The sequence below is a fragment of the Enhydra lutris genome, unplaced genomic scaffold, assembly GCF_002288905.1.
Source record: "Enhydra lutris kenyoni isolate GAN:26980312 unplaced genomic scaffold, ASM228890v2 scaffoldscaffold63, whole genome shotgun sequence".
In the NCBI taxonomy this organism is placed as follows: Eukaryota; Metazoa; Chordata; class Mammalia; order Carnivora; family Mustelidae; genus Enhydra; species Enhydra lutris.
The window spans coordinates 5,110,370-5,133,666 of NW_019154147.1; the positions used below are offsets into that span (position 1 = coordinate 5,110,370).

Below are 23,297 nucleotides of genomic sequence, written 5' to 3' on the forward strand. Positions count from 1 at the left end.
TGTAAGTCAGACAAAGGCATACTTAAGTTTTTTATGTGCTGCTTTGTGTTGCTACAAATCTACATGGTATTCTGAAGAGCTTTGAAAATCATAGGTCTCTGCCCCATGTAGTCTAAAATATACATTTATTTTTAAAACTAAAATTTATAATTACAATGAAATTGTAAGAAAGAGATTTAACTGAAAAGAAAAAAAAGACTTTTTTTGGTGAAAGAGCAAAGAAAGGTAATTTTTATTATTAAAGAGGTAGTAGGGTACCTGCGTGGCTCAGTGAGTTAAGTGTCTGCCTTCGGCTCAGGTCATGATCTCAGAGCCCCGCATTGGGCTCTCTGCTCAGTAGGGAGTCTGCTTTTCCCTCTCCCTCTGCCCCTTCCCTGCTTGTGCTCTTTCTGTCATTCTCTCTGTCTCTCAAATAAATAAATAAAATCTTAGAAAAAAAAAAAGTAGTGATTTTTTTTTTTTTAAAGATTTTATTTATTTATTTGAGGGAGAATGAATGAGAGAGAGTATGAGAGAGGAGAAGGTCAGAGGGAGAAGCAGACTTCCCAAGGAGCTGGGAGCCCGATGCGGGACTCGATCCTGGAAGCCCGGGATCATGACCTGAGCCGAAGGCAGTTGCTCAACCAACTGAGCCACCCAGGCGCCCAGAAGTAGTGATTTTAATGTTCAATTTAGGGATTTCTTTGAGGCAGCTTGGGATCAGAAAGATCACAAAAATGTGTTCACTTTGCCCTTACAGTTTCCTTGGTTTGAAATGTTGGACAGAATTTCTTAACCTTTTTAAATTTTTTTATTTTTGTTTTTTTTTCTAAACCTTTTTGAAATCTTGTTTCCCCACCTGAATGATGAAATTAATAATAATTATCCCATAGGCTTATTTTGAGTATTAAGTGAAATAATGTATATAAAGTATCTACTGTGGTGCTGGCATATGGTGTTTAGTAATAGTTAATTCATTTTTAGTTGACTAAATAAACCTCTCATTTTCAAACTTGCGTGCATTTGCAAAGGGTCTATATGGCAGTAGCAAAATCACAGGGCAAGTTTAACTCTCTATAAAATTGCTCATGGTGTGTTTGCTTTATAGTTGATGCAAGAAAAAAATCAGGGTCTTGCTTATGTACGTGTGTAAATAATTAAGAGAAAGAGAGAGGGAATGTGTTAGGTTGGAATCCAGGAGTTATAATGACAATAAGTAACCTTGTTCTAGAATTAGGATTTTTTTGTTTTGTTTTAATATTACTAAGCCTCGGTCTCCTTATCTGTAACATGCGAATAATGACCTAAAATTTAGGGAACCATTTAAAAACCTATGCTTTGCCATCCTATTAGTAACTTAGAAAAATCAAACTCTAAAAAGTAGAGTTGTTGATGTGTAAGGACACTGAATTGTTTTTTTTCAAGGTGAACATACCAGATATTGTCGACCGGGTGTGCTTAAGTCTTAATGCATTGAAGTTTATAGTAAATAGTGAATTTCAAGGCAAAAAGCAGCAGCAATATTTCAGTGTTTAAATTTTTTTTATAAGATTTTATTTATTTATTTGACACACAGAGAGAGACAGCCAGAGAGGGAACACAAGCAGGGGGAGTGGGACACTTAATGACTGAACCACCCAGGTGCCCTTCACTGTTTCAATTTTTAGATTCCTTTTCTCCATTTGTTTCTTTTTCTTGTGGTAAATAATAAAGGAAGTAATTTCTTGCTGCATCTTGTTTGAGAGGAGTGCATTATTTTTCCCTGAGGAGGTATGACTAAACTTCCTTTAGTTTCTTATGCTACCTTCTTCCCTTCAGCCTCCTTCATATATATTCTCTGTGGTTTGGAAGAAAGTGGAGACCTGTGCCAGGAGCACACTGCTGAGATACTGCCTTTCTGCTCTTCTAACATGTTTCTCTTATTTTAACCTTGACCCTTTTATTCTAGTAGTTTTGTCAGAATTACAAATAGGGTCTTTTTTTATTGAATGAGTTAAATGCATTAGGATTTAAAGTTTATGCTTCCAATACGTTGTGTGGATTTTTTTTTTTTTTTAAGATTTATTTATTTATTTGAGAGGGAGAACTTGCACACCTACAAGTCTGGGGGAGGGGTCGAGGGAGAGGGAGAAGCAGGCTCCCCGCTGAGCAGGGAGCACATCCGTGGGCTCAATCCCAGGATCCTGAGATCATGACCTGAGCTGAAGTCAGACGCTTAATTAACTGAGGCAACCCAGGCACCCACGTTGTGTGAGTTTTAAGAGAAGTGGGAATACAAAGGCAGTTAGACACCTGTCAGACCTTCCTAAGAATCATTTTGAGGAAAATACTGAAATTTCATGATGGACATGTGGTTAGTGGAAATAAGAACATGAGTAATTTGTGATTAATAGAAAACCATGACATTAAAATTGATAGAATATGATATATGACTAGTAAAATATGAATGTACATGTATTTTGGAGCTATTTAAGGTTTAATGATATGTGTGTTCTTCTGATTTTAAAAATTTATTTATTTACATTCAGTGAACATACAGTGATTCATCAGTTGCATATAACACCCAGTGCTCATTATATCACACGCCCTCCATAATGCCCATCATCCAGTTATCCCATTCCCTCACCCATCTTTCCTCCAGCAACAGTCAGTTTGTTTCCTATAATTAAGAGGCTTTTGTGGTTTGTCTCCCTCTCTGATTTTGTCTTCTTTTATCTTTCCCTCCCTTCTCCTATGATCTTCTGTTTTGTTTCTTAAATTCTACGTATGATTGAAATCATATGATAATTGTCTTTTCTCTGGTTGACTTCTTTAGCTTAGGATAATACCCTCTAGTTCCATCCAAGTCATTGCAAATGGTAAAATTTCATTTTTTGAGGCTGAGTAATAATACTATTGTGTATTTATGCCACATCTTCTTTATCTATTCATTTGTCTATGGATAACTGATTTTTTTTGATGAATGTATTATATAAATTTAAATAATAATACAGAATAACAGGTCTGAGTCTTCTATATCTAAAAAGTAATATTTAAGTCTTAGAGGTTCAGTGACATATTTGGAAATTAGAACCAACATTAATACTTAAAGTTAGGTGAAAAATGAGGCAAAATGAGAGTTTTGGAAGTTATGGTGAAACTGAGCTTAGCTCTAAATAACAAGATACAACATCATGTGGTTAAGAGTATATTGCTTTTGAGGAAGACAGGTGATATTTATAGTTTGGTCCTCAAAATTTGTAGCTCCATGCCTTCCGTAAATTAAGCAAATGTTGAGCCTTAGTTTTCTCATGTTAAATGAAAATAATATTCTTGTGGTTTTAAGTATGTAGTGAAATGTTGATATACAGTGCCTTATAGAATAACCCTGATGTACAGTAGATGCTAATATATATTTTAAAGTAATTATTAATATGTTATTTTGTTCATTGTTTTGTGGTTGTTTTGTAGTTCTCTTTTTTCTTTTTTTTCCCTCATATTCTCCTTATGATTGATGACTTTCTATCTTTTTATTTTTTGTTATCTATTAAAGGTTTTGGGTTTGTGGTTACCATGCAATTCGTATATGGCATCCTAAGTATATAGCAGTCCATATTAAGTTCATGGTCACTTAAATTTGAACACATTCTAAGAGAACTTCTTTTTCTTGTAAGGTCTGTTTAGTGGTGGATGATTTAATTCTTGTTTGTCTGGGAAAGTCTCTCTCCTCCATTCTGAAGGATAACCTTGCTGTGTAGAGTATTCTTGGTTGTAGGTTTTTTTCCTTTAGGTCTTTAAATCATGCCACTCTGTTCTGACCTGGAAAGTGTCTGCTGAAAACTCAGCTGATAGCATTATGGTGTTTCCCTTGTACATAACTTTTTGCTTCCCTATTGCTGCTTTTAAAATGATTTCTTTAACCTTTGACATTTTAATTATTGTACGTCCTCATGTGGACCTCTTTGGGTTCATCTTGTTTGGAACTCTTTGTGCTTCCTCAACCTAGATGCATGTTTCCTTCCCCAGGTTAGGGAAGTTTTTACCCATTATTTATTCAAATAAGTTTTTTGCCCCTTTTTCTCTCTCTCCTGCTTCTGCACCCCTATAATGTGAGCTAATATATTTTTTAAATGACACCTGTGTTAACAAGTAATTCTTTTTTTTTTTTTTTTTAAGATTTTATCTATTTATTTGACAGAGATCACAAGTAGGCAGACAGGCAGGCAGAGAGAGGAAGGGAAGCAGGCTCCCTTCTGAGCAGAGAGCCCAATGGTGGGCTTGATCCCAGGGTCCTGGGATCGTGATCTGAGCCGAACTCAGAGTCTTTAACCCATTGCGCCACCCAGGCTCCCCAAGTAATTCTTGATATACTTAGGCATAACCCACTTTTTCGGGGAGGGGTGTGTGTGTGCATGCACATGTATGTTGTCAAGAAATCATAACATTGGAAGGAAAGAAAGCTTTTACTTTGTAAAAGGCCGTATTCTATAGTAGCTGAGATAAGAGAGTGTGGAGCCATACTGCCCAGGTTCAAATTCTGGCCCATCTTGTTACTACCTTTGTGACCTCAGTTTTCATATTTATAAAATGGTGGTAATACTAGAAGCATTTCCTGGGCTTTGTGATAATTAATTGAGTTAATTAATACATGCAAGGTAGTTCCTTTTTTTTTTTTTAAGATCTTATTTATTTATTTGACAGAGATCACAAGTAGGCAGAGAGGCAGGCAGAGAGAGAGGGGGGAAGCAGGCTCCCCGCTGAGCAGAGAGCCCGATGCGGGGCTCAATCCCAGGACCCAGAGATCATGACCTGAGCTGAAGGCAGAGGCTTAACCCACCGAGCCACCCAGGTGCCCCTATGCAAGGTAGTTTCTAATTGTGCCTGGCATTTGCCTTTGCTGTTGTTATTTTTTTTCTTATAGAAAGGAAGCTATTTAGCCCAAAGTTTTAAATATGTAGAAGTTTTCTACTATGTTTCTGAGCTATGTCTATAACCTAGTATGGTGTTCGTATCTTTCTTGGAGGTTTGTGTTGAGATTCTTTCATTTATTTTCCACTTTTTTTTTAAAAAATATTTTATTTATTTATTTGAGACAGAAATACAGAGAGAGTGAGAGCAGGCGCATGAGAGAGACATGGATAGGAGTACAGGTAGTATGGGTGGGCAGAGGGAGAGGGAGAAGCAGATTCCCCACTGAGCAGGGAGCTTGATACCAGACTTGATTCCAGGACCCTGAGACTATGACCTGAACCAAAGGCAGATGTTTAACCCACTGAGCCACCCAGGCTTCCTTCTAAATTGTTTTTTTTTTTTTTTTAAAGATTTTATTTGTTTATTTGACAGATGGAGATCACAAATAGGCAGAGAAGCAGGCAGAGAGAGAGGAGGAAGCAGGTTCCCTGCCGAGCAGAGAGCCCGATGCGGGGCTCAATCTCAGGACCCTGGGATCATGATCTGAGCCGAAGGCAGAGGCTTTTTAACCCACTGAGCCATCCAGGCACCCCTCCAAATTGTTTTTTAAACTTCGATATGTAACATTCAAATGAAAGCTTATTAAAACATCTAGCTTTTTTCAAATTTATGTAGGATCTTTAATACTTTGTTTAATACTTGTTAAGTATTAGTGTCCAACTAATACTTAAATTGTAAAAACACTTTAGATATTTAAAATTGAAAGTTTTTTTTTTTTTTAAAGATTTTATTTAATTATTTGACAGAGAGAGTGATCACAAGTAGGCAGACACAGGCAGAGAGAGAGGGAGAAGCAGGCTCTCTGCCGAGCAGAGAGCCCGATGCGGGGCTCGATCCCCGGACCCTGAGCCAAAGGCAGAGGCTTTAACCCACTGAACCACCCAGGTGCCCTGCAGGATTTTTTCTTAATTTTTTTTTTCTAGAAGTTTTATACATTGGGTTGTGATACATTTTGAGTTAATTTTTGTGTATGTGTTAGGTAAGGGTCATGTTAATTTTTTTCCCAATGAAAATCAATTGGTCCAGTATCATTTATTAGAAATGGCTATCATTTATCATTTTTCCATTTAATTGTCTTGACACATGTGTTGGAAATCAATTAACCAGATATCTGTTGTATTTCTTGTTTTATTGACATGTGTGTCTATCCTTACCATTAATGTCTTGACTTCTTTAGGACATAAGCTTGGAAATCAGGTAGTATAAGCCTTCCAGCTTTGTTGTTTTTTAAAAGTTGTTTTGGCTGTTCTAGATTGTCTGCATGTGTCTAAATGTGAGAATCCACTTTTTAGTTTCTCTGAAAAAGTCTGCTAGCATTTTGATTTGATTCCCATCTAATCTACATGTAACAGTACTGAGTATTCCAACCCATTAATCTGGTATATCCCTTCATTTATTTAAGTTCTCTTTAATTTCTCTCAGCAGTGTTGTGTAGTTTTCACTGTAGAGATCTGGCATGTCTTTTAAAAATTTTAAAAAAGAACCTATGTTTTGGTATTGTAGTTAACTGCTTATTTGCATGTGGCCCTGAAAGGAGGCCATGCAATAAACTTGGAAATTGTTGCTTTGAAATTAAAATGGAAACACCTAATACCTACCGAAGTCAAAAGGAGGTTCCTTGCTTTGAATTCAGACGTACCATCTCCTGGCAAATAGCTTCACACACTGTTGTGAGGACACTAATCATTTGTGTATGTTGTTACTGTACTAGCAATCTTGATGAACCCTCTTGTTAACTAACTCACTACATTTTCTAATAGTGTGACTACAGATTTCTTGAATTTACTGTGTAAGTAATATTTGAAAATATTTTTCTATTTCCATTCAGTCTTATATAATTAGTACTTTGCGTGTGTGTGTGTGTGTGTGTGTGTGTGTGTGTTATGGTATTAGACTTATAGACAGTGTAGAATTATATGGTATTGGGTAAATCTTGTCATGTTTCTATGAAGTTATGAACTGTGGGGACAGTTCTCAGATTTAGTGTTAAGTATGATGTTTGCCGTAGGTTTTACCATATAGCTTTATTTAGTTAAGAAAATTACTAGGCCTGGTTTGCTAAGAATTTTTATCATCAAATTTTATTGTATGCATTTTTAGTGTTTATTGAGATAAGTCATATGAGTTTTTACCTTTAACCTGTTAATTTACTTAGTATAATTGGATTCAATTTGACGGTTTTTTGCATATATGTTTGTGAGATTGGTCTGTATTTTTTTGGACTTGCTCTGTGTGGTTTTGATAGGAAGATCGTACTAATCTTTTAAGATGAATTGGAGATCTTTTTGTTATAGATCTAAAAATCTATGTAAATCAGGGAAAATGTGTTATAAAGTTGTAAAAGGATTAAATGAGGTAATTAATTTTAAGCAATTAGTAGTATACTGTTTAGCATAAGTGTTTAGATGAAAGAAGACAGTACTTAATGAGATAGCATAAACAAAGTGTAATATTTCCAGGGAATTTAGAACTTGACCCATGGGAGAATTCCAGGGGTGGAATCTAGAAAAATAATCTCATAGTAGAGTTGCAGAAGAGGGGAAAGTTGAGTGTAAATTCATTATTTGCAGAAGTGTTATCAGGGTATTACAGATGCAGTTGGAATTGAACTGTTGTGAAATTGTGAAACATTGCCTTTTCATAGATTCTGAAGAATATTCTGGGAAAAGATAATTAGAACTTTAATAATAGAATTTCTCTATGTATTTAATTAGCAGAATTTGTAACACAGTACAAAGAAATGATGTCTTCAAAATTCATTCATTCAAAACTAATTCCAACATCCATTTGAAAATGAAGATTTAGAACTATGTAAAAATTGTAGAATTGATCTCAGATTGTCTTTTATTCCCCCCCCACAATTTTACTTTAATTCCTTCTTTTTAATCTGGAGATTAAATAGTGTAAATTTAATTTCAGCTGTTTCTGAATCATTATCAAGGTAAAACCAAATTATCTTTTGTAACTACTATTGTCAAGAAGGTAGCAAAGTAAAAGATAGTAACTTAGGCTGCATTGACAATAGGAAAAATGTAAGGTTATGAGAATAATTTGTATCAGAAAAGCAAAAGCCTTTATTATTATTTTTTTTTCTTTATGTTTTATATTATTTTTTATAAACCCTTGTGTTGAGGGCTGACTTTCAATAGATCGCAGTAAAGTTGCTGCTCTGGGGCTACCTATGAAACCCCGACCCAGAAGCAGGTCCTTTATGAATGGTTTAGCACCAGATTCCCCAGGAAGGTGCTTTGTGTGACTAGTGAAGGGGCCACCCCCTTTCAGGCCTTGCCCGGTTTCCTGGGACAAGGGGCTCTCCACACACAACTCCAGGGATGCATATTGGGGCACACCACACCATGCAGGACACTTGGGGCCCCCCGGCTGGGACAGTGGGGGACCGGGTATCCAAGGCCAACCGCGGCTCCAAGGTGCTGCCATTTAGCTCCGCCTTGGTGAGATTCTGATTTAGAGATGTTCAGTCATAATCCCACAGATGGTAGCTTCACCCCATAAAAGCAAAAGCCTTATTCTGAATTGATAATCATGATGAAAGCAAGCTCCATGAGGGCTGGGGTTTTGTCTTTTTTTAAAAAAATACGAATGACTTATTTTCTCTGTCATTTAAAGAGATTCCATTCCTTTCCTTTTCCTTCCGTCCTTCCTTCCTTCCTTCCTTCCTTCCTTCCTCTGCCCCTTCCTCCCTTCCCCGAATGTGGAACTTGAACTCATGACCCTGAGATCAAGGGTCACATGCCCTCCTGACTGACTGAGCCAACCAGGCGCCCCAAGATTTTTGTCTTTTGAACCATTGTGTCTGCAGTGCCTAGAATAGTGTGTAAGCATGTGATAGGCACTCAGTAAATATTTATCGAATGAAGTGGTCAATGAAAAGCTGCTGATGTCTTCATATGAAAGATACAGGGACACGGTGGTTATGAAATTTTTAACATTTAAAAAAATGCAACTACAGAGCGCCTGGGTGGCTCAGTGGGTTGGGCCGCTGCCTTCGGCTCGGGTCATGATCTTGGGGTCCTGGGATCGAGTCCTGCATCGGGCTCTCTGCTCAGCAGGGAGCCTGCTTCCCTCTCTCTCTCTCTCTCTGCCTGCCTCTGTCTACTGTGATCTCTCTCTGTCAAATAAATAAATAAAAATTAAAAAAAAAATAAAAAATGCAACTACATGTCACATTCAATTTCCAAACAAAAATACAAACCATTTAGCAAAAGAAAAAAGTGTTTTTCAAGGAAAATGATACACTAGGACAGAATTGAAAGCTAGATAGATTTAAGAAAGAAATAACTACTTTTGTTTGGTTTTATGTAATATAGGGATGATTTGTCCCCATAGAGTTGTTATAGAAGGATTAAATGAAGTGATTTAAAGCACTTTGCATTCAATAGACAGTGGGTAGAGAAAAGATAGCAATATATGTGTATACTTACCTCCTGACTTACATGTAGTACACATACAAATATACAAGCATACCCTGCTTTAAGAAAAATTGAATTTATAAGGTAAATATGGGACTTGGATTACAAGGGGAGTTATTACAGGAATTAAAAAAAAGCCACTTAGGCATTTATGGAAATGTAATTTATAGTCAGTTTTTTATAACACATCTATTTAAGTAAGCGAGATGCATTTACATAATGCTTCTTGGAGGAAATTGTAGACAGATTCATTCTTTCTGAACCCTGGTCCGGGAATCCCTGTTTTTCATCCATTCAGAAATTACACTGAAAGCTTATACCTCCAGGGCTCTGTCAAGTGCCAAATGGATCAGGAGAGCTTAAGATAGAATTACCAGCTTTAAGTTTAATCTAATCCAAGGTTCAGCAAATGTTTTTTAAGGGCCAGATAGTAAATATTTTTAGTTTTGTGGACTATGTTGTCTCTGTCTCAACTGTTTCTGTTTTGCCATTATAGCACAAAAGCACTATATTCTGGTGTTCTTACATAAGCAAATGAATATAGCTGTGTTCCAATAAAACATTATTTACAAAAGCAGGTAGCAGGCCATGGTGGGCCTTTGGATCAAAGTTTCGCAATCCATGATCGAATACATTCTCCTTAAAAGACTATCTTACATCTTAAGTGTGCCTTCCTTTCTTCTTAATAAAGTATAAAGGTGAGGAAAACACAAGTTTAATATAAAAATATTTTTGTTTTAAAATTTGCTTCAGTAAATTATAAGAGTTGAAATAAGTTTTTCTTCTGTTAATAGTAAGTCATTGGTAAGCCCCTGGTACTTTGGCAAGATGTTTTATGTAAGTAATTAATGAAATGTATAAATTTGAAAGGAAAATTAAGCCTTTTTTCTCCATAAAAATCACATCCCATGCCTTTGTTATAATAGAGAACTCCATGTATGGTCATGCTACATATGTCCTGATAATGTACTTAGTGACTTATAGAAATGGCTTTTGTATGGATAAACTAATTATAATGATATGTTCAGGTAGCTTCTGTATTTGCTGCTATAATGATTCTTATTCAGAACAGTGTAATTACCCCAGGTAGTTGGTAGCTTGCTTGGATCCCTTGATATGTATCTCATTAATGATGTTTGTAGCAGATGTTTATTCTAATGACTGGAGCTGAATGTTCAGACAGGAACAGGAGGATAAGGTAATGAGACTCTAGACCAGAAAAGTCGTACATGCTGAGAAGAATATTAAAGAGGTTTCAGATGTCTCTGGAATAATTTTCAGTGAACTACAAACAAAACCAAAATACGTTTTATGCTATTTAGGAACAGAATGAGTAAGTCAAATTATGATCAATTAAGTTATGTGTATACTACTTTAATTTGGATTTGTTCACTTAGCTGTTTTTCAGTTCCACTTGAGGGAAGAGATTAGAGCAAATATAAATTTCTCTTTTTAGTTCTGTTTTTCTTTTGACTGCCAAGCAAATTGTTCCTTATATAGCATAAGAACTTTGAATATTGGAATTAATAAGAATTTATCATTTATTTACTAATAAGTATTAATTGTAGCCATACATCATATTTAATATTTAGAGACTTACTAATATATAAAGTTATACCTGGAAAGGATTTAAAATTTTAGAACTGTTTGAGAGAAACTTAGAGTTTTATGTAAGTGTCTAAGGGGCCAAAATCCAGAAAAATAAGGTATTTGCTTCAATTGTACAAGTAGATAGTGGCAAAATCAGCAATACAACTCTGGTCTTCTGTTCTGTAGCTTTTCTCTTTATTCTGTATTCTAGTATTTGGGCTTTTAAAATTTGGTTTATGGTTGCCTTTTCTTATTATACAGATGACTAATCTTGGGGCTTGCTAAATGTTTAGCATCATACTTCTGGTGGTAAGCAGAAACCCTTAGGATGTACAGCAGATTACATCACTTAGAGACTCCAGCCCTGTTTTTTACAGTAGTTTCATTGGAACCTACTGGGAGGAAGCCAGGACAGTTTTTTTGTAGCTTGGGGGTGCTGGGGAGCGGACACAATAATGCTGACTCCTGTGTTTCTCTCTGATCATGGAGAAGGGAAACTAACGAAGAGTGATTGAGGTCAGTCAGAAACACTGTTTAATGATCTGAAGCTATAGTTTATATCTGATGGTAAATTGGTTAAAAAGAAAGTGGAGCTCATTTTACTCCTTCTTTAAGCCCAACTCTTTCTTGGAGCCCCACTATATAAAATAAGTTAAAGTGGTACCACTTTTGTTGTTGCATATTTCTGGAGAGGTGTGGGGTTGCACGTGGTGGTCTCTCATGTCATGGTGGGACTTCTTAGGGCAACAAGCCCCAAACACCACTAGGTGTTTGGTTCACATTACCATCACGATTATATTACCATATAGGTTACTTTTATTAAAAAGAATTCAGAGGTACAAATTCAGTAGGCCTTGCTTGGCTTGGTGAATGTGAATCTGCTTTGAAAAGCATCTGAGTTGGTTCTGATTTCTCGCCAGGTTTGGAAGCTACTGCTCTTAGCACCCTGTGGATACAGTGTAGGAATCAGTGCTCTGAATCAGAGTAATGTTTAGCCAGCCATTGAGTTGAGGATACGGCTGATAATTTGATCATTAATTGATGAAAGGGCATACATATAAAGTGCTTAGTACGGTATTCAGTGGACATTAGTTATTGTTGTCATAGCTAAAGACTTCTTGGAAAACTATTTTTACATGGGAAGCAACATTTTGTTTCCTAGAGTCCATTCACAATTCTCTTAGGGTCTGGTATAGTTACTGTACAAGAAGAAAAGTAGGTATTGGTCAATAAAACTAGTATCTCAAAACCCAACTTTTGAAATAGATACCAGCTAGTCATATCCTTAGGATTTACTAATGGATAAAAAAATCCTTTAAGTATTAGCTTCTTTGATTAAATGCTAAATATACGAGTTATTCCTAATTAATAGAGATATTGTGTCTGAAGTGGTACTTAAAAATAAAAATCAAGCAAATTCAATACCTGTTACCAAATCTGTCTAGAGAACTCTTACAGCTTAACAGATGCAGGTAAAACCTGTTGCAAATATAGGTGCAGCCCCAAGGTAGAATTTGCAGTTGTCCATATTCTAGGGGTAGCAAACATCTGGAACTTTGAAATATTTAAAAAAAAATCATTTTTTTGGTTAACATTTCTAAGTATATATATTTTAAAATAGAGCTAGGCTATAGGGCCCAAATACATGAAAGGAAATAATATAGGATAAAGAGACGACTTTGTTTCTTAGTTTATTCGTATGGTCAATAGGTATTTGTTGAACATTTACTATATGCCAAAATTAGAACTAAGCTGTATGATTATTTTTATATAATTTTTTATCTTAACATGAACATTTTCCATTTTTAAAGTATACTTTTAAAATTATTGCTCAATTGCTGTCAAGATAAAATTATTTGCTTTCTATTGAGACATTTAGACCTTTTTTTTGTGTGTGTTAGAAACAACTGTAATGATCTTCTTATATCCATCTTTGTGCCGGTTATGATAAATATAGTACTTAGATACTTAAAGTACTTAGATAAAGAGTATGGAAACTTCTGAAGTCCTCGATATATTTTGTAAAGGCTGTGTGGTACTCCCCAAATATCATCATTGCCTAAAAGAGCCCATTTCACTGCATCCTTGGCAATTTTGGGTAGTTTCTTTCTTTTTTTTGGGTGGGGGACTTTCATAAAAGTCAAGTTGACAATCAAATTGTTATTGTTTTAATTAGTGCTTTTTTTTTTCTTTCTAATGTTAATGTGGTTTCTGGAGTTTATTGTGTATTTTGGCCTATAGTAACATTTTTTTAGCAATAGTTTTTTTTAACAGGTAACACTTGTTGAGCACTTACATATACTAGACATTGTTCTGAGCACTTTTCATAGAGTATCTATCTCATTTAATGCACATACTCTATGCAGTGTAGATACTGTTAGTATCCTGGTTTTATGAATTAGGAAAATGAAGCACATGAAGGTAAGTAAGTACTCCAAACCCATAAGGTTATTTAAGTAACAGGACTGGCAGTTTAATGCAGACCTAGGATCTTTACCACTGTACTGTATTTCTATATTGCCAGGTGATGTCTTCATTACTCTTTTTTTCAATATCTCTTTGGTTATTTTTTTTTTTTTTCAAAGATTTTATTTATTTATCCGACAGACAGAGATCACAAGTAGGCAGAGAGGCAGTCAGAGAGAGAGGAAGGGAAGCAGGCTCCCCGCTGAGCAGAGAGCCCGATGCGGGACTCGATCCCAGGACCCTGAGATCATGACCCGAGCCGAAGGCAGCGGCTTAACCCACTGAGCCACCCAGGCGCCCCTCTTTGGTTATTTTTACTGTTTTATTCTTATAGATGCATTTTTGCCTTAGTTTATACTTACTCTGATGTTGTCTGCCTTATAAAACATTATATAGGGAGATTAAAAGTTCTTCTTATGAGAACTTTTATCCTACTCCTTGGGATAATTAGTGTTAAGAGTTGGATGTTTGGTTCCTATGGACATTGTCTGCGTTCATCTACGTATCTGCTACCTTCTTCCCTCTTTGCCTGATCCTTCATAAATGGGATATGATACGTACTATTCTATTACAAGTAACCTATAGAAAAACTTTATCAGTTTTCCTCATATTGCTTTGTGATGGTAATTTGAATGGCATTGCTGCGTTCACTTAATGGGAGAATAAATATGTTTGCAGAAATAATATTTTTTTTTTGCTTTATTGGTAACTATTAAGTGAGTATAGGCCCTAGAAGGTGTTAGAGACAATACAATACACTGTAGGAAAACAAAATAGAATTCCTACCCTGAAGCAGCTTTAAGATACAAGAGTTGTCATAAAACTGTGAACAGTACAAAACAGAATAAATTCAAGAGAGGTACCAAAGAGCTACTAAAGAGCATTACTTGGTATTCCATATGAAATATGAGTGCTCATTGTGATTTTAGGAGTGTAATGTCCTAGATGGTTTTGAAATTTTTTTTTCAAAGATTTTATTTGTTTATTTGACAGAGAGAGATCACAAGTTGGCAGAGAGGCAGGCAGAGAGAGAGAGAGAGGGAAGCAGGCTCCCTGATGAGCAGAGAGCCCGATGTGGGACTCGATCCCAGGACCCTGAGATCATGACCTGAGCCGAAGGCAGAGGCTTAACCCACTGAGCCACCCAGGCGCCCTGGTTTTGAAATTTTGAAAGTGGTTTAAACAAGAGATCCTAACACATTTATTATTTAGTATTGAAGAGTGCTACTGACCAGACTGAAAAACATTTGCCCTCTACCCCTATTTTAGCTCTAGAGCTGTCTGTTAGGTGAACTGTTAAATGGATTTCATACTTGTTTTTTCACAATTCCATCATATTTTTCAGGACTGGTTATTTGCTCAAGTGCTCTAGTCTATTATGTATGATTATAGAAATGGCAAATACTAGCTTGGATATAAAAGGGAAAAAATATCTGTTCCTCTTTGTGAAGCTGTGAAAAATTGTTGAAGGAATTATAATCTATTTTTAAAGAATGCACATTATATACAAATGAAAATTGGAAGTAATCAGCCATGTCAGGAATAAATGCAAAATAAAACCTTTGGAATATTTCTTTTGATCTTCTCTTTTTATGAAGACTCATTGCTTTATAAAAATCAAAATGGTTTGTGTCTTTTTGTGTGTTTGTGTCTTTTTGATACATGGTATTGCCCAAACCATTGTAAGTGGCTTTTAAATTTTATCCCAGATCAAAGCAAATCTGAGCAGTGGATGTGGTATTACTCTCTGATGGAGGACTGCTTAAAAGGATATAGTATTTTACATATTTAATTTGTGTGGCTATGAAGTTCTAAAAAGCATAACCTGTTACATTCATGATAATTAGTGCAAATGAATATATCATTTGATTTTATGCTGTGAAGTCTGGTAAAGATACACTCTATATTCTCACTATGAACAGAGCTACTTAATCTGAGAGTAACTAATTAAAATAACCAAGAGAGGCTTCTTATCTATAGAACTGGTAGATTCATGAGATTTGTTTACAAGGATTGGAACTAATTACCTGATTTGTGCAATGAATAACAATTTTTCAGTATTCCATTATGCTGAAAGCTTTTCAAATCCTCTTAATTAGGTCAAGATCAATGAATATGTCTCTACCTTACGAAACCTTTTCCATAATTAGTAGTTGTGACTTTTTCTAATTTGGACTTAATATTTCAGTAAAAATATCTTTTTGTCTTGTGATTCTGATTTTGTAATAACGAAAACACAGTAGTGTTTTTAATATATGTGCTGCCGAAGCGAGCACCAGTAGTGTTTTTAAAACTGTTTTTCCCCATTATAAAAGTAATTTGTATTAATTATAGAAAATTTAGAAAATGAAGATAAGGAAACGGACAAAAATGAAAAGCATCTGTAATCTTCACCAGTTAAGAGATGGTTGCTGCTTTGATTTTGGTGTGTATGCTTTTAGACCTTCCTCTCTTACATATATTATTTTGTTTAGTTAAATGAAAATATTCCCCAGTATTTTTCAGTGTGTTTATGTGCCAAGTACCATTCTAGGTTCTGGAAATTTATTACAGTGATTCCTGCTATAATGGAGCTTTTATTAGGTGAACTATGTTTTCAACATAAACTGTTTAGTATCTGTGATTTATAGGTTAGTAATCTGCTGTTTTTACTTAATCCATCCAAAATATTTTTCCATTTCATTAAACATTTTTCTTGTAGGTGACTAAAAATGAAACTATTTCTTTATTAAGGTCATACTTGCTCATGGTTAAAAAAAATAGTACTGGAAAGCTTATAATGTAGAGGACTAGAACCTTTCCCCATTCCTTCCTTCTCTCTGTCACTCCTACTCACTAAAGGCAAGCACTTTTAACCCTTTCTATTTTTTACTTATTCTGTGCTTATCCCTAGATCTCTGAATAATATGATTATATCTCTGTTTATTAATCAACTTTAGGTGAGTTCTTAGAGTGGTCATGGAAGATGTAGCTCAACCAAAATCTTTGTGCTTACCTTTCCTTCTGGTTTCTCATCCTGGTTATACTATTCTTGTTAGTTCTTTAGTGATCAAACCTTTGTTTTTATTTTTTTAAAAATTTTATTTATTTACAAAAAAAGGATTTTATTTATTTATTTTGACAGAGAGAGAGATCACAAGTAGGCAGAGAGGCAGGCAGAGAGAGAAGGGGAAGCAGGCTCCCCGCTGAGCAGAGAGCCCGATGCAGGGCCTATCCCAGGACCCTGAGACCGTGATCTGAGATGAAGGCAGAGGCTCTAACCCACTGAGCCACCCAGGTGCCCCAAGCCTTTGTTTTTAATCCTACCTTCACTCTTCTGATAACCCCTGTATAGTGTTTGTTGACTTTTCATATTGTAAGGTGAGGACTTTAGAGTTCCCTCATCTTCACCTACCTATTATGTCAACTCTAACTTTAATATTGTCAACTTCATTTACATTTATATGCTGTTTGGTAAACATAGTTAAAAATTTTTTTTTGGAAGATTTTATTTACTTGACACAGAGAGAGTGCATGTGTGAGAGAGAGAGAGAGCACAAGCAGGGGGAGTGGGAGAGGGAGAAGTAGGCTGAGCTGAGCAGGGAGCAGGACTTGGGGCTGGATCCCAGGACCCTGGGATCATGACCTGAGCCGAAGACAGACGCTTAATTTTGATTGACTGAGCCATCCAGGTGTCCCTTTAAAAATTTTTTTCTTAAGTCTGTGGTTGAATTGAAATAGTGAAAATACTTAAAATGTTTTCACTGGAACTATTTAGACTATTGGGAAGGATTAACCTCTGTGCAGTGGTTCTTGGGACTTCTCAGTCTATTGCTTCACTTGATCTTAGCCGAAAGGCCAAGAAGCGATTCTCTCAATCTATTTCTTGTTGACCAGAAATTTATTGAAATAGTTCATCTACTGATTCTCTTCCCTTCTTCCCTTATCTTCATTGTCGTGTGTTACATTAGTTATCTATTGCTACCTAACAAATTACCTCAAATTTACCCTCAAAATTAGCAGTTTAAAACAAGAAACACTTCTTATCTCATAGATTTTGGAAGCAGTTTAGTTAGGTGGTTCTAGCTCTTATGAGGTTGCCTTCAAACTTTTACAAGCCTGCTGTTACCTCAAAGCTCCACTTCTGAGCTCACTCCTGTGGTTGATGGCAGGTCTCAGTTCTTCACTGGCTCTTGGCCTAAAGCCTCCATTCCTTGCCCTTTGGGTCTGTCTATAGGCTGTGGAGGGGGGGGAACTTTTTTTCCTATCCTTTGGAGTCATTGGGGCCTGTGAATTAAACTGACAAAAGACCTGAAAGAAAAACAGAATTTATTCATATGCATATGCGAATTCATGAAAGAAGTAGCTTGCTAAGAGATTAAAATTGGGGGTTTATATACCTAACTTAATAGAGGAAAGGAGTGGGAAAGGAAAGAGTGCTACAGGAAGAACAAAAGGGTTTCTTTGAGAAAGGCAAATGGGTTTTTAGGGGAAAAATGGGGAATAAGAAAGTTTATAATAATATTTATTTATGCTGGCATGAATGGTCTTTTTTGTCTTCCTCATGGCTGTAAATCTGCCCCCTATTCCCATCCAGAGGATTTAAGACAGTTTCACTTATTCTCCTTGGGAATGAAGCTTCTCTGAAGAGGGAGTTTATGGCAGCTTCACTCCCAGAAGTTTCTGCTTTTAGTCGGATAAGGGAAGCTCAGAGGAGGCTTCATTCTGCATCTGTTGAATCTCAAATGTCTTTAGCTTAAAAATAATCATATTAACTCTGGGATTCCAAGTGGGTCCCTACAGCTGCCTGTCTTCATCACATGGCAGCCAACTTCGCCACAGAGCAAGTGATCTGAGAGAGAGTAGTTACTCCCAAGATATCCAAGATGGAAGCAGTAGTTTTTTTATAATCTAATCTCAAAAATGACATACAATCACATTTGCCATATTCTGTTTGTTGGAAGTGAGATACAAATCTAGCCTTCACTGAAGGGGGGAGGGAAATTAAGTTCCACTTCTTCTTTTTTTTTTTTTTTTTTTTAAGATTTTTTTATTTATTTGACACAGAGAGAGAGATCACAAGTAGGCAGAGAGGCAGGCAGAGAGAGAGAGGGAAGCAGGCTCCCCGCTGAGCAGAGAGCCTGATGTGGGGCTCGATCCCAGGACCCTGAGATCATGACCTGAGCCGAAGGCAGAGGCTTTAACCCATTGAGCCACCCAGGTGCCCCTAAGTTCCACTTCTTGAAGGGGGTGGGGGAGAGTGTCAGAGAATTTGTGGACTTGTCATATTTTTAAAATCACCAGATGGCTGTGTATGTATGTAAAAAAAAAATTTTTTTTTTTTTTGTTATTTTGATAGTGTCTTGGGAGGAAAAGGACTCATATTGGATCTCTATATTTCATTGTATAAGTGTACCATAATTTATTTGACAAATTCTGTGTGGTTAGAAATTTAGATTATTCTGAAAATTTTGCCTTTATAACAGTACTATGATAGTGTTATTCTAGATAACTTTTTCATATGTGTAATTATTCATCTGATAGTTCATTATAATTATTGTTATATTCTGTATGCTGTAGACTATGTTTATGGGACTATACATAAATCTTTTTTAAAGTAAAAAACTTTCAGTGTATTACATGTTTTTGTAGCATTTTTTGCAGAGATATTTTAAGGATTGTGTTCTGAGCTAAGTATATTTTAATGATTTATTGAACAGATTCATACCTGGAAGTATTTTTTCCTGTCCCATTTGGTTTAGTTTTGGCATTTTTATGACTTCACTAGATGGCAGCAGAGGACCATTTAATTCAGCTTGCTTTTGTAAAGCAGTAGAAGAATTTAAAATATTAGTTTGGGATTATTAAGAATTTAGTAAGGATTAGGGGGTTCACGTATACAAGGATATTGAGAACATTGTAGTTTCGATACGTTGACATATTCTTTTCTGCATTGCATCTAAATTATATTTGTAGTTGACTATAGAGTGTCATTTTGGAAGTATTTTTGTAAATAAGATTAAACCATGTTAAAATCCCTGAAACTATTTTGTCTGCTTCAGAAGACTACAGTGTTTGTATTTAGGAATCCCAGAGTGATGTGAAGATTTTCTTTTATTCCATGTGGGCTTTTTGCTCTTAGTTGTTTGTGTTGGGAGCAAAGGAGTCTAATAGAAAAACTTACGCTGGAAGATAGCTCCTTTATTTATTTTAGATGGTGAAATTTATGGTCCGAGGATAGAAAAGTCATTTGACTTGTATGTGGTATGTGAAGAATAGTGATTTTGACATATGTGCTCTAATTATATTTTAGGAAGAAATTTCTATGACCATATTTTTTTTCCTTTAAAAATTATATATAGTATTTTTACTTTCTTGGGGAACTATATTCAGTTTTTGCATGTTTCTGGTAATTTGGTTTCCAAAAGTTTGCATTAGTATCTGTGAACTAGTTAAAGAAATTGAAAATAAGTAATTCTGACAGCTCTTTTTAAAATTGTGAAGTCTGATTTGAAGATTTTATGGGCAACCCATCCTAGTACACAGCGTCTCTGGCTCTTAGCCCAGCTCTAATGTTATTGGTATTGCTAATATTTTTGCTGGCAGGTGAGCTTTCTTGGACAAATTTTATTTCAGTAACACTTTGGAATTTAGAAAATTTAATTTTTCAAATACTTCTGCATGGGCAGAGAACCAAATTTTATCTCCATGAATTATTTGGAATGGCATTTAAGCCCTTTATGTCTTGTATTAGCCTGATGATATAACTTGTGGCTGGAGGTACAGAATACAGTATGTAACTATAACAAATAAAATTGCTACTCAAATTATAACTTCAGGCAACTGCATAGTGAATCTCCTCTGTGATCTGGCCTTGGTCTAATAATATTATGCTAAAATAATATTGCTAAAATAATATTATGGGTCTATATTATATTTATTTTTGTTGCCTCAGTATTATTTAGCTTCTTATATTTAGTATTTAGCTGTTCAGATTGGTGCATCTAGAATATCTCCTGATACTTTTATGTGAACATGAACAGAGACTAGTGGAAACCAGTTAATTTCTAATAGTGTGATCCATTAAGCATTATTTACTAATAAATGGAGAAATTAAAAATAATTTAGAACTGGTGCACTTAGATATAATTTTACTTACTACATTTTCTCTATGTGCATGTCTTTCCTAAAAATACTTAGTTGTGCTGTTAGCCCATTTGTAAATTTAAAATTAATACTTGAGGATCTTTTTTTTTTTTTAAGATTTTATTTATTTATTTGACAGACAGAGATCACAAGTAGGCAGAGAGGCAGTCATAGAGAGAGAGAGGGGGAAGCAGGCTCCCCACCGAGCAGAGAGCCCGATGCGGGGCTCGATCCCAGGACCCTGAGATCATGACCTGAGCCGAAGGCAGAGGCTTTAACCCACTGAGCCACCCAGGTGCCCCAATACTTGAGGATCTTTATGGTAAAGTATAATATGTGTGTTAAAAATAAATCATTATAGATTAGGTCTTTCTGTTTTGCTAAAATAAATAACAAATATTCATTGTTCTAGTAGAAATAATATGAAAATAAAAAGATGTTGCTTGCTTTAAAGACAATTTCTAATTTTTGACATATTTTAAATGATAGCTGTTCCGACTATATACTTGGAACTACCAAATAAAATATTTAAATGTGTGGCCACTTTCAATGGCAAAGTTTTGAGAGGAAAATTAGTTTGTACATATTTAAAAAAAAAGAAAATTTAAGACCTGGTCATGGGGTGCCTGGCTGGCTCAGTCAATAGAGCTTGTGACTCTTGAGCTTGGGCTTGTGAGTTTGAGCCTCATGTTGGTTGCAGAGATGACTTAAAAATAACATCTTAAAAAAAAAAAAAAAACCCGAAAACCTGGTTCATGTCCTTAAATGGGTCAAACTCTAATTGCTCTGTTAACATGGGAATACATGGGAATACATTGCACAATATGAAATGCAATTGCATGTAAATGGCATGGCATGGGAACATAGGGTTCTTAGAAGGAGGATGACTACTGAAGGTTGAGTAATATGGGCAAGAGAAGGGAAACAGCCTGAGCTGGTCAGTGCTGACTAATAATTGGTGATAAATCCAGAATTTATTTAACTTCTGGTCACTGGGGAGGTAGGTGCTTAGACCAAAGGAAGAGAATTGTTAGTCGTGGTGCCTGGGTTAAATCTTTCATTTATATTTTTAAATATGTCAGAGTTTTAATGTTTGCTAAGCCTTGAATCTCTGATTTAAATTTTGCATTAATGTCAACTCCTACTTCTTGAATTATTCTTAGGAATTTGTAAGGTAGGGGATCCTTTATCTCCTTTATCTCAGTCTTCTTGAAGTTTAAGGCCATTTGAAATTGCTGAGTCAGTTGGTTAGCCCGGTGGCTTTTGAGGGACTTAAAAGAGCTGTGTTTGAAATACAGTGGTAAGAGTATTTTCTTTCTTTCTCTCTCTCTCTCTCTCTCTCTCTCTCTCTTTTTTTTTTAAGAGAATATTTTCCATAGTGATTTAGAAGGCAGGGAAATGAACATTTGCTGTGGAAGGGGAAGCAGACTAAACTTTGGTGAGTGAAAGAGTATAAGAAAATGAGTGGTGTCACAGCTGACATTACCAAGATATCCCCAAGGGGTTACCCTGCAGAGGGTCCTGGAAGACCCTATAGTAATTAGCCCCTCCTCAGTCATTCCCTCAACATTTTATTTCCTATTTTTAGTTATCATTCAAGGGCTATTAGGTAAACCTTTTTCGGGACTCAGTGAATGCTTTTACTAAAAGTAGATTATATTAGCGTTAATTCAGTTAGTCTAGATAATATAGTGAGTTTCAAAAGTTGCATAATATAAAATGTGATAACTAGAGTGATCGGGATTAACTTGTCATTTGCATAGTCTTTTTCTTTTTCTTTCATAGTCCTCTTTGTTCCTTTTACTTGAGTTAGTATTAAGAATATTTCTATAACTAATGAGGAAAAAATCTACTCGAATGTAACTTTTGGACAAGCAGTTTTGTGAAAGTTCCTTTTTTCCATGTTTTAAAAAATTTTCAATTTTTTTGTTTGATTTTATCTGCTTGGCTCTTTTTTTAAATTCAGTTAGTCAACATATAGTACATTGTTAGTTTTTGATATAACGTTCAGTGATTCATTAGATTCATAGTTAGTGCTTATTACATCATGTGCCTGCCTTAATGTCCATCACCCAGTTATCCCATCCCTGACCCACTTCCCTTTCCTCAATCCTCAGGTTTTTTTCCTGGAGTCTCTCATGGTTTGTCTCCCTCTCTGGTTTCTTCCCATTCAGTTTTCCTTCCCTGTTCCTATGATCCTCTGCACTGTTCCTTATATTCCACATATGAGTGAAACCATATGATAATTGTCTTTCTCTACTTGACTTATTTCACTTAGCATAATACCCTTTAGTTCCATCCATGGCAATGCAAATGGTAGGTATTCATCCTTTCTGATGGCTGAGTAGTATTCCATTATATACATGAACCACATCTTCTTTATTCATTCATGTGTTGAAGGACATTTTGGCTCCTTCTACAGTTTGGTTGTTTTGTACACTGCTGCTATGAACATTGGGTACATGTGCCCCTTCTTTTCACTACATCTGTATCTTTGGGGTAAACATCCAGTAGTGCGATTGCTGGGTCATTGGGTAGCTCTATTTTTAACTTCTTGAGGAATCTCCATACTGTTTTCCAGAGTGTCTATACCAGCTTGCATTCCCATCAACAGTGTAAGAGGGTTCCCTGTTCTCCACATCTTTGCCAACATTTGCTGTTTCCGCTCTTATTAATTTTAGCCATTCTAACTGGTGTAAGGTGGATTCTCATTATGGGTTTTTTTGTTTTGTTTTGTTTTGTTTTGTTTTGTTTTGT

At 35.7% G+C, this 23,297-nt stretch overlaps 1 protein-coding gene across 2 annotated transcripts in view; it reads left to right on the forward strand.

Annotated features, from left to right (window-relative positions):
- LOC111158833 (RNA guanylyltransferase and 5'-phosphatase) overlaps positions 1 to 23,297 on the forward strand; it is a 348,867-nt gene that overhangs the window by 47,984 nt on the left and 277,586 nt on the right. The window lies entirely within an intron of this gene.